This window comes from Lynx rufus, unplaced genomic scaffold, assembly GCF_022079265.1.
Source record: "Lynx rufus isolate CCGP_SWC_20201006 ecotype Redwood Valley unplaced genomic scaffold, mLynRuf1.p SCAF_2, whole genome shotgun sequence".
Classification (NCBI taxonomy): domain Eukaryota; kingdom Metazoa; phylum Chordata; class Mammalia; order Carnivora; family Felidae; genus Lynx; species Lynx rufus.
The window spans coordinates 20,812,621-20,822,279 of NW_025814834.1; the positions used below are offsets into that span (position 1 = coordinate 20,812,621).

At 44.1% G+C, this 9,659-nt stretch overlaps 1 long non-coding RNA gene across 1 annotated transcript; it reads right to left on the reverse strand.

The window, feature by feature from the left end:
• Nucleotides 1-696: 696 nt before the first annotated feature.
• LOC124516003 (uncharacterized) lies at nucleotides 697-9,562 on the reverse strand. Its single transcript, XR_006962953.1, has 3 exons — nucleotides 4,707-9,562; nucleotides 3,562-3,622; nucleotides 697-3,280 (listed from the first exon to the last, which is right to left on the reverse strand). It is a non-coding gene; the product is annotated as an uncharacterized LOC124516003 (long non-coding RNA).
• Nucleotides 9,563-9,659: the final 97 nt, after the last annotated feature.

The window sequence follows — 9,659 nt, forward strand, 5'->3', positions numbered from 1 at the left end:
AGGCATTTGTTTAAGATGCCAGTTTCTGGGTTCTATACGTAGAGACTCTGGTGTGGGCCCCACAAATCTGCAACTGTGGATGACCCCAGACCCATTCTTTCAGCACCCTGGCTTCAGTTAAGTCCCAAAGGGCACAGTTTATGTCATTTAACTGCCTGCTGTATTGCCAGTGTCCAACACTCAGAAGATACTTGCTAATGAATGAGAAATACCTACAAGGCTGAACAGTTACTTCTTTTTTTTTTAATGTTTTTATTTATTTTTGAGACATAGAGCATGAGCAGGGGAGGGGCAGAGAAAGAGGGAGACACAAAATTGGAAGCAGGCCCCGGGCTCTGAGCTGTCAGCACAGAGCCTGACGCGGGGCTCGAACTCAGAGTGGGAGATCATGACCTGAGCTGAAGTCGGACGTTCAACTGACTGAGCCACCCAGGCGCCCCCTGAACAGTTACTTCTAAAGAACAGAATACTTTGTCCCCAATATCGATGCACTACTGCACTTTTCCCTCCCCTCCTTAGAATAAAATTTCCATGGGGCGCCTGGGTGGCTCAGTCGGTTGAGCGTCTGACTTCAGCTCAGGTCACGATCTCACGGTCCGTGAGTTCGAGCCCCGCGTCGGGCTCTGGGCTTAATGGCTCAGAGCCTGGAGCCTGCTTCCGATTCTGTGTCTCCCTCTCTCTCTGCCCCTCCCCCGTTCATGCTCTGTCTCTCTCTGTCTCAAAAATAAAATAAACGTTAAAAAACAAATTTAAAAAAAAGAATAAAATTTCCACAATATCAGCCTTCCCAACTTGAGTTTTTCTGACACCCCCAGTCTAGAGTAAGTAACCCTCCTTTGTGGGTCTACGGCACCCAGACCATACCAGCCCTTATCTTACATTCTCTTTGTTGACTCTACTTCTAGTCTTCCCCCACTCAGAAGAAGTTTACCCCTTTTCCTGAGGACAAGGGCTGTGTCCCTCCCTCTTTTGTGTTTCCATCATCTGAGCCGGTGATCACCACTAAATCAGCAGTGGTTAATGAATGAACCACAAAGGGTAAGCAGTGGGATGGGATGGGTGGTAAACGCTTTGGGGTGGGACAGCAAAGCAAACTCTCTGTGACATCCTAGTACAAGGACCCTCTCATTCTAGGATGAGCTACAATGACTGTGTGTGGTTGGTTTTCAAGGAATGGAGATTTTTATCTTGGCCATGGTTTGGGGGTTCTGAGGAATTATTTCAAGGAGTGGGCATCAATTGATGCTCCTTTTAATGCTACGTGAAGGGTCTTTTCACTTTTCCTATCAGTTTTGACATCTGAGGGCAGGTGTCTCAACTGGTTCTCGTCAGAGGGTCAGTCCCACTAAGGTTACATGCGTTTGTGTAGCAGGATCACCATAGATGGCAGCACTCTTCACCAGCACCTGCTTGCCTCCCGTAAGGGGGTCATGCTTACGCACACTGCTGAAATGCCGTATGGCCATGTGGGCTTGCTCTGACCAGAAACGGGCAGAAATGATCAGAATCCCTTCCAGATGGAGGCCGTAAGAGTAGGTTTGTGCTCCAAATGCCCAGGCCCCAGGACAAGGATGACGAAAGGACCAGAGCCCCAAGCCAGCCCACGATGGACAAAGAGTACGAACACGAAATGAACATTTCTGCTGTAAGCCCCGGCATTAGGGAGTTGTGACTGCCACATAACCTGGCCTTTCCTGGCTCATGGCCAGATGCCCACATGACCCCTTTTTTTAATCAATGAAAATGTGCACACACAACTAAGCTGCTTTTGTGACTTTAAGAGAGGAAAATACATTTCCTAAAATGTACCTCTACGGACCTCAGTTTCTGTAAAGTGAGGGGAAAAGTAATAACGTAATAATAACAATATACAACATTAATTGAATGCTTATCATGTGTCAGGCTGAGAACTTTAGAAAAAGCATCTCATTTTGTCCTTACAACAAACCTAGGAGGTGGGTATTGGTATTGTCTTTGTCCTCATTTATAGACAAGGGATCGGGAGCCCTGGAGAGGTTGGGAAACTGCCCGAGGGAGCAAAGATACCAAGAATAATTAGTGATGTAATGTGAGTGGTCTAATACGACAGCCCAGTCTCTTCACCTCTGTGCCACATCTGTGGGGTCAACCCTAAGATCCCGTCCATCTGGACCTGCTAAGAGTCTGTGGCATTGTCATACGGTAACATGTAAAAACGGCCACCCTAGGTCTCGAATTTTGAAGCCGAGACCCGTTTTTCACCACGGCCCGGATCTTGTAGGGTTAAGAAAATCGTTTGCGCTGTGCTCCGAGCATGTTGGAGGAAAGCACCGGGGAAATGGAGTGGATGCCCCAGTCCACAGAGGACGATGAGCGTCCTCCTGGGTGCAGGACGTCCATTCGGGCCACTGTCCTCTCCAAAGCCGCTGCCTTGCTGTGGGAGAAATGTGCCACCAAAGCAGAAAGCCTTTCTGCTCTTGCTAGGAGATTTCTATAAATAGATGAAAATCGCTTGCCAGAGAAGCGGTGGCCAGGGAGGGGGGGGTCTCTTGAGGAGGCCGGGGTGGGGTGGGGTGGCCTCATCACGCGGCTCTGGGCGCAGGTATGCAGTCTCTTGTCACAGGGCATTTTGTTCATTGTATCGTACTAACCCTCACAACAGGCACGTCTCAGCCCCCTGAGAAACGCACAAGGGATAAGAGTTTTCCCGAGAATGGAAGGCCTACTATTTTCCCAGAATGGCACTGGTAGAATATCCACGGACTCGCCATATCTTATGCCCACGTAGACCTAGCGAGAAACAGACCCTCCTGCATCATCTCCCTTCTGTTAGGCAGAAAGCTTTTTTGATAAGGCATTTTTACTCTCCATGGCCCTTTCTCCTGATGACCTGGCTTTTGAGAGCGAAAAAATTTCAAGAGTTCAACTGACCTGAATAGAGACTACTTCTTTCAGAGGAACAGATATGTCGAACCAAGGGCCTCTAGAGTGTCTCAGCCCCCGGGCAGTAATGAATCGCTCATCTGCAAATCTGTGGCCAAAACGATGCTGAACTCCACCAAAGCCTGTTGCGGATCTGATCCCGGGTTCTCGTCATGGAAAGAGCCCCGATTAAGGCTTTTGGCTCTGTTGTCATCCGGCTGTATGACGGTGACAGGTCACTTCACTTCTCTGGGTCTTCATCTCCTACTCTTGAAAATGATGGGGTTGGAGGAGACAGCCTCTAAGTTCACCTCCAGCATTACGATTCCAGGATGCCACGATGTCCGTGGTTCTGAGGGCATTGGCATAACTGTCTTACCTGAACGAGCAAGGATAGCGTCACTGGTTTACCTCTTCCCCTCCACTCCCTCCTCCCTGAGTGTTATTGGAAGGCTGATGTCTCCTTAGCTTCTGTCCCCCTGCGTAGCCACACCCAACTCTCCTCCTGCCCCGCTACCAGCATATACGACCTATGTATGGGTGGACAAGCATGCAAGGATGCCACCAAATGTCATCAGCCACTTTGTTTTGACCCTCAGCAGCTCTGGCAAAAAGACATGGCTGAATCGCCGTTGGGGTATATCTGAGAATTGCACTCACCTGCTGTCTCCTCATCTTCCACCAGCTGAGTTCCTGGGGACTTGGTTCCATTTTGGCATCTCTAAAAGAGTAACAGTGCAAGAGGGATGAGACTGGGAATGTTTAGGGCCCTAAAGGCACTACGATTTGAGCAACCTCCCATGTTTTTCTACAAGAAAGTGATTCACCAACGGCTGATGGTCAATAACATCAACAGGTCAGCTCCTTGCTCAGGCCCCTCAAACCACAACCCCAGTGCCCTCCGCTCAGACACTCCTTGCCATGCCTTCCTTTGGGCCACTAAATTCGTATTCCCTCCCCAGTGCCCTGCAGTGCTCCCCAGAACCCCCATCTGATCTTGGCCCTGACTCATTGGTGCTGAGTCAACAAAGAAAAGCAGACCCCTCAGGCAGCCGGATGGTGGACCCGGGCCAGAGCCTTGCAAGAGTGGACGGAAGGGCAAGCAGAGGCGGGAACCCATCAATCAGCCTGTCACCGAGTCTTCGCCGAGCACCCCCCACCCTGGGACTTGGTCCCATGCCGACCTGCACAGTGGGGTCCCAGAGGAGGAAGGGGAGAAGACAAGAGTCTTTATTTTGTTGCAACTAAAGATGTGAAGCTGGAGCTCTTTCCTTTTGGGGGTACCCACGCGTACAGCCCACCCTCGCACCCAGGAGCAGGGTTTGGGGACTGATGGTCAAAGCTGCCACGGTGGAGGTTTGGGGAAGGTTGGAAGGGGGCAGCCAGGGTAGGGTTTGGAGCTGTGTTTCCAAAGCTTTGAAAGGAAGATTAAGATGATGCCAGTTGTTCAGAAGAAAGAGAGAGAGGAAGCAAATGGAAATTATGGGGGGATTTTAAAGACCCAAACCCATGGCCCGGGTACTGTTGTTGCCACCAGCCCACAGTCCTCTCCTTGCTGGGTGTTTTTTTAAGAAAAATTCTTAACTCTGAGTTAAAGCATTGTTTTTGAAATGTCCCTGCTAAAACGAACAGACCATGTTACTCTGGGAGTGACCTTGAACTCCGTTGGTACCCAGGATTGCACTGACAGAGAGGGAATGCAGGCCCATGAGAGGTTGAGGGGTGCAGAACATGACTGTGGGTGAGGAGGCTGCACTTGAGAGTCCCAGAGCCCTAAGAACTGGAATCCTGCCTCAACAACTTACTAGTTGTGTAACTGGAATGGGGGCCGTGACCCAATCCCTCTGAGGCTTGGTTTCCTGCTCTGGAGAAGAGGAGTCAGGCAGCACTTCCCAAGGCCTGTTTTTCTGTTAGGGAAGCGCTAGCTGGGTCCTGAGCGAAGAAAAGCAAGAGCTCATGGTGAGATAGCATGAGGGACATGTCACTTTCTCATTCTCCGAACTCCAGTCTGGAGCAAAACCCGTCTAGGGCTCCCTCTGCCGTCCACTCTCCATACTCACCATCCTCTGTGAAACCTGACCTGCCTGGGTTCCTCAGTCTGGGGCACGGAGCATGCAGGGGCCCTGAATTCATCAGTGTGGTCCTGTTTGTACTTTGCTAACATTATCTCTTGAAAACATTCTTTCCTTTCTTTCTGTCATACTTCATATTTCCCCTAATTTTATGCCTTTGTCTCGTGCCTGGGTTGGCCCTCCTGTCACCAAAATCCTTTACAACATGCTACTCTCAGAGAACCTCAGTCTCTTTGTGAAAGAAAGAAAGAAAGAAAGAAAGAAAGAAAGAAAGAAAGAAAGAAAGAAAGAAAGAAAGAATAAACATTCTCTGAAGTTTAAGCCAGCAAATGACAGAGAGAAGTTGGATAACCTAACTTCTGGGTCCAAAGCTCATCCTTCTTCCCCATTAGTGTCCCCTCTCTGACGTGTGTGACCTTAGACACAACACTCAAGTTCTCTAAGCTTCTTTTTCCTCATCTGTAAGAAGGGGAAACAATCATTCTAACCCCATGAGTTTGGTGTGAGAAGAAGGGGAAACAACGCGGGAGGAAAGGAGAATTGGCACTAGAAAGAACACGGTCAACACTCGCTATGATCTTAAAGTATGGTGTCTTCAAGTAACTGGAAGAAACTCAGCATGGCTGGTGCTTACAGAGGAAACAGGACGTCACCACAGACAAGGTTGGAAAGGTAATCAGGAGTCAAGTCATGAAGAGCCTCATAAAATATGGTCCCACAGCTGCACAGTGCAGGGTTGTGGTGAGGACTGACTGTGTCTGTACAGGTCAAGCCCCTTAGAACACAGCCAGGCTCACAGCAAGGTGCATGCTTACGTATTCCTAAGAAAACCTTCCCACTGTTAATCATGACTTAGAAACTAAAGCAGGGAAATTTATGAGAACAGCCTTGAGTTGATGAGTTAAAAAACAGATGCTTGGGAGGGAAAGATTTAAAAGGCTTAGAAAAAAGGAACATCAGGAAAGAGAAGACCCTCATGTCATCTGTATAATACCAGCCTTTGCATCTTAGCAAATCACACGATTCAGTGTGTGCACATGCACACATGTACATATGCACGCGCGCGCGCACACACACACACACACACACACAGCTCCCTCTCCAGAGGGAAGTCTCTCTCCCACTGGCTCCTGTCCAAGTCATACTTCTACTGAGCATCCCATTGGCTCTGCCCAGTGGTGGCACCATCAGGGTGTCTCCCTGCATCAGTGTAACCTTTTGACCCACTTTTTGGGGGGCCGCGCTCTCACTTAGCTTCCCCCATTGGTTCATGTCCTCAGTGCTCTAGTTACTCAATTACAAAGCCCAGTGTTTTATGACAGTGTATTTAATACTTTCCTCCTTTACTGACCTTTTTAAAGGAAAAAAAAAATTCTTGACTCTGAAACTGTGGTTAGGGCCCTGCACACCCCAGATTGAGAAGTGCTTGATAAATAAAATCTTATTCAATTCAATTCAATTCAATTCAATTCAATTCAATTCAATTCAATTCAATGTATTTTGACGATGCATTACCAATGAAGTTTTGTTTTTACAACTGGTAAAAACTATTTTTAATATTATTAGCAAAATGGAAATACTAATATTTTCCCTTCAAACTAGAAGATCCTAGAAAATATACCCAAGTCCATCTTAATTATATATTATATTAGTGGGTTGTTTGTCTCAAAAGACCTTTCATTAACAACTCCTTTTGGTCTCTCTCTTTTTTTTTTTTTTTTAATTTTTTACTTTTGGCTTGGTCACATCATGCCATTCTGGAAATTTAAAAATAACTTGGTACTTATTTAACTGTAATTTTGCACAAGCTCTTCACTATTTTATATATGCCCTCAAGATGAATCTCCCAAACCTTACTTGTCCATGTATGTAACTTTCTTCTAATACGCTGTATCACCCCCTAGCGTTATGTATGATGTTCTGCAGCCAATACATGCTGACCAATTTCTCTGCTTTGTGGAAGGAATAAATATCATCTGTAGATGAGTACTGTTCTGATTTACAGGTTAGATTCCCAAAGGATATATGGAAATCCATTGGGTTCTAATGCCAAAGTACATTATATAAACCTTCAAAAATATCTAAAGAACTAATGACTGTATGTGACACCTTACAAAGATTGTTTTCTGGTCAATGCACAAAACAGTGAATAGAGTGATATACGTGCCAAATGATTATTGTTTTCCCCTTGTTGACATTTTTAGGGATACTTCCATGTTTAATGCCAAAACAGAAAACAAATGGAGTGGCAGGCTTTAGTAACAGAGAACAAAACATAGACATGAGGATGGCTCTAGTTCAGATTGAAAGATTTTTTTTCTTAATAATTAGCATCTATTATGTCTTGAGCTCTGAAACATTTGTTATTTTAAGTTTTCACTTCATAGAAATATCTATTATCTAGAAATTAACTAATTCCTATGTTTTCTAGCTTATATTGATCCCAACTTGCTGGATCTTCTTGGTCAACTGGCATTGACTTTGTAGACTTTATCAGTTCTCCTTAATTTTCTCTAGTTGGTGTTTCCCTAAGTTCTTCAAGTAATTCTTCAATCTGTTCCTCAAGAAGTTCAGAGCATCGTCACCTATATCACCTACGTATGTAGTGTTTTATACCTTCCTCAATGGCCCAGAAATGTTGGAAAAAATGTGCACATTTTTTTTCTGTATGTTTGAGGATACCGTAGTCTCCCCTTGTCTGAAGTCCAGCTTCCCAGTTTGTTACCCACAGTCAACTGTGGTCTGGAAGCAGATGATCCTTCTCCAGGTGTATGGTCAGAAGATCAGTAGTAGGCTAACGCTAGGTCACAATGTCTATGTCCTCACCTCACTTCATCTCATCGGGTAGACAGTTTATCATCTCACATCATCACAAGAAGAGTGAGTACAGTGACCAAATTCACACGATTTTTATTACGGTATATTGTCATAATTGTTCTACTTTATTACATTGTTGTTAACCTCTTATTGTGCCTAATTTGTCAATTAAACTGAATCACAGGTACATATGTTTAGGAAAAAACAGTTTATATAGGATTCAGCATTATCCAGTTTCAGGCACCTACTGTGGGGGGGGGAGCGGTTCTTGGAAAGTATCCCCCTACTGTATACAGGTCCCTCTTTGTCTCTAGAAATCCTTTCCTGCATTAAAATCCACTTTGTCAGATATTAATGTAGCTTTTATTTCATGGATTAGTATTTGCAGCTTATATCTCTTTTCATTCTTTTACTTTAAACCCTTCTGTATCTTTAGTTTTTGTGTATCTGGATCCTTATATCATTTATAATTCCCTATTCTTTAGGTCTGTCTTTCCTTAACCTTGATACTTTGTGTATGTAACCTAACTTGACTATCTTTTGATTGAAGCATTTAGTCTGTTTGTGTGTGTGTGTATATATATATATATATATATATAGAGAGAGAGAGAGAGAGAGAGAGAGAGAGTTAATCTACCACTTTACCACGTACCATTTGTCCTACTTGTCCTTTCTTATCCCCTCTGAGTGCTTGTTAATTCTATTTCCACTGTACTGTTAGTTATACATTATTTTCTATTCTTTTAATGATTACTAGAGATTACAACATGTATTTGATTTGTAGTTTGACCTCTTTCTGAACAATGCAAGAGCCTTATAACATTTTAACACTATTTACCCTCTTTCTTAACCTATAATATATGCTGATGCTTTAATACATTTTAATATTACCCCCCAAATTATTATTATGTATAGTCTACAGTCACTTGTATTTACTTAGTTTTCCTTTTTGTTGACTTTCAGTCTTTCCTCCATCTTCAAGTCTCCTCAGATTAGTTACTCTCTGTCCAATCGGTGGCTTTGCAGTAATAAAAGCTCTCGGTGGTTTGTTTGAAATTGTACTTTGCCTTCATATTTTAAGGATATGGTGACTGGATACAGAATTTGACAAACTTTATAGATATATATCTATTATCTTGTAGAGTCTATTGTTAAGAAATCACCTGCCTTAGAAGCACCTGGTTGGCTCAGCTAGTGGAACATGCAACTCTTGATCTTGAGGTTGTGGATTTGAGCCCCACGTTGGGTGTAGAGATTTCTTTTAAAAAAGTCTACTGCCTTAGTGCTTTTTCTCTCCTAGCTTCTTTTAAGATGTTCCTTTTGTCTTTGATATTTATAATACTGTGATATTCTTAGGTGTGATTTTTTTTTTGTATTTATTTTGCATAAAAGCTTACAGGGATCCTTAAATCTGCAGCTTTCTATTTTTGTAATTGGTTTTGGAAAATTCTTAGCCATTATCACCCCTCCTCTTTTTCTCCTTCTGGCCTCCAATTACACATGTATTAGAACTCTTCGTTGTATCTCCTTTGTCTCTTACACTTATTTGTTCCTTTCCTTTGTTTTTTCGTGCTCCTTTCTGGATATTTTCTTTTGATTTATCTTCTAGTCACTGATTATCTCTTAATCTGCATCTCATTCGCCTTTAAGTCCATCCGTGGAGTTCTAATTTTAGTTATTAAATCTTTCAGTATAAGAATAGTCTTGTTATGTTTATTTATTCATTTTGGAGAGAGAGCATGAGCAGAGGAGGGGCAGAGAGAGACAGAGAGAATCCCAAGCAGGCTCCACGCTGCCAGCACAAACCTGATGTGGGATTCGAACTCACGAACCATGAGATCGTGACCTGAGCTGAAATCAAGAATCAGA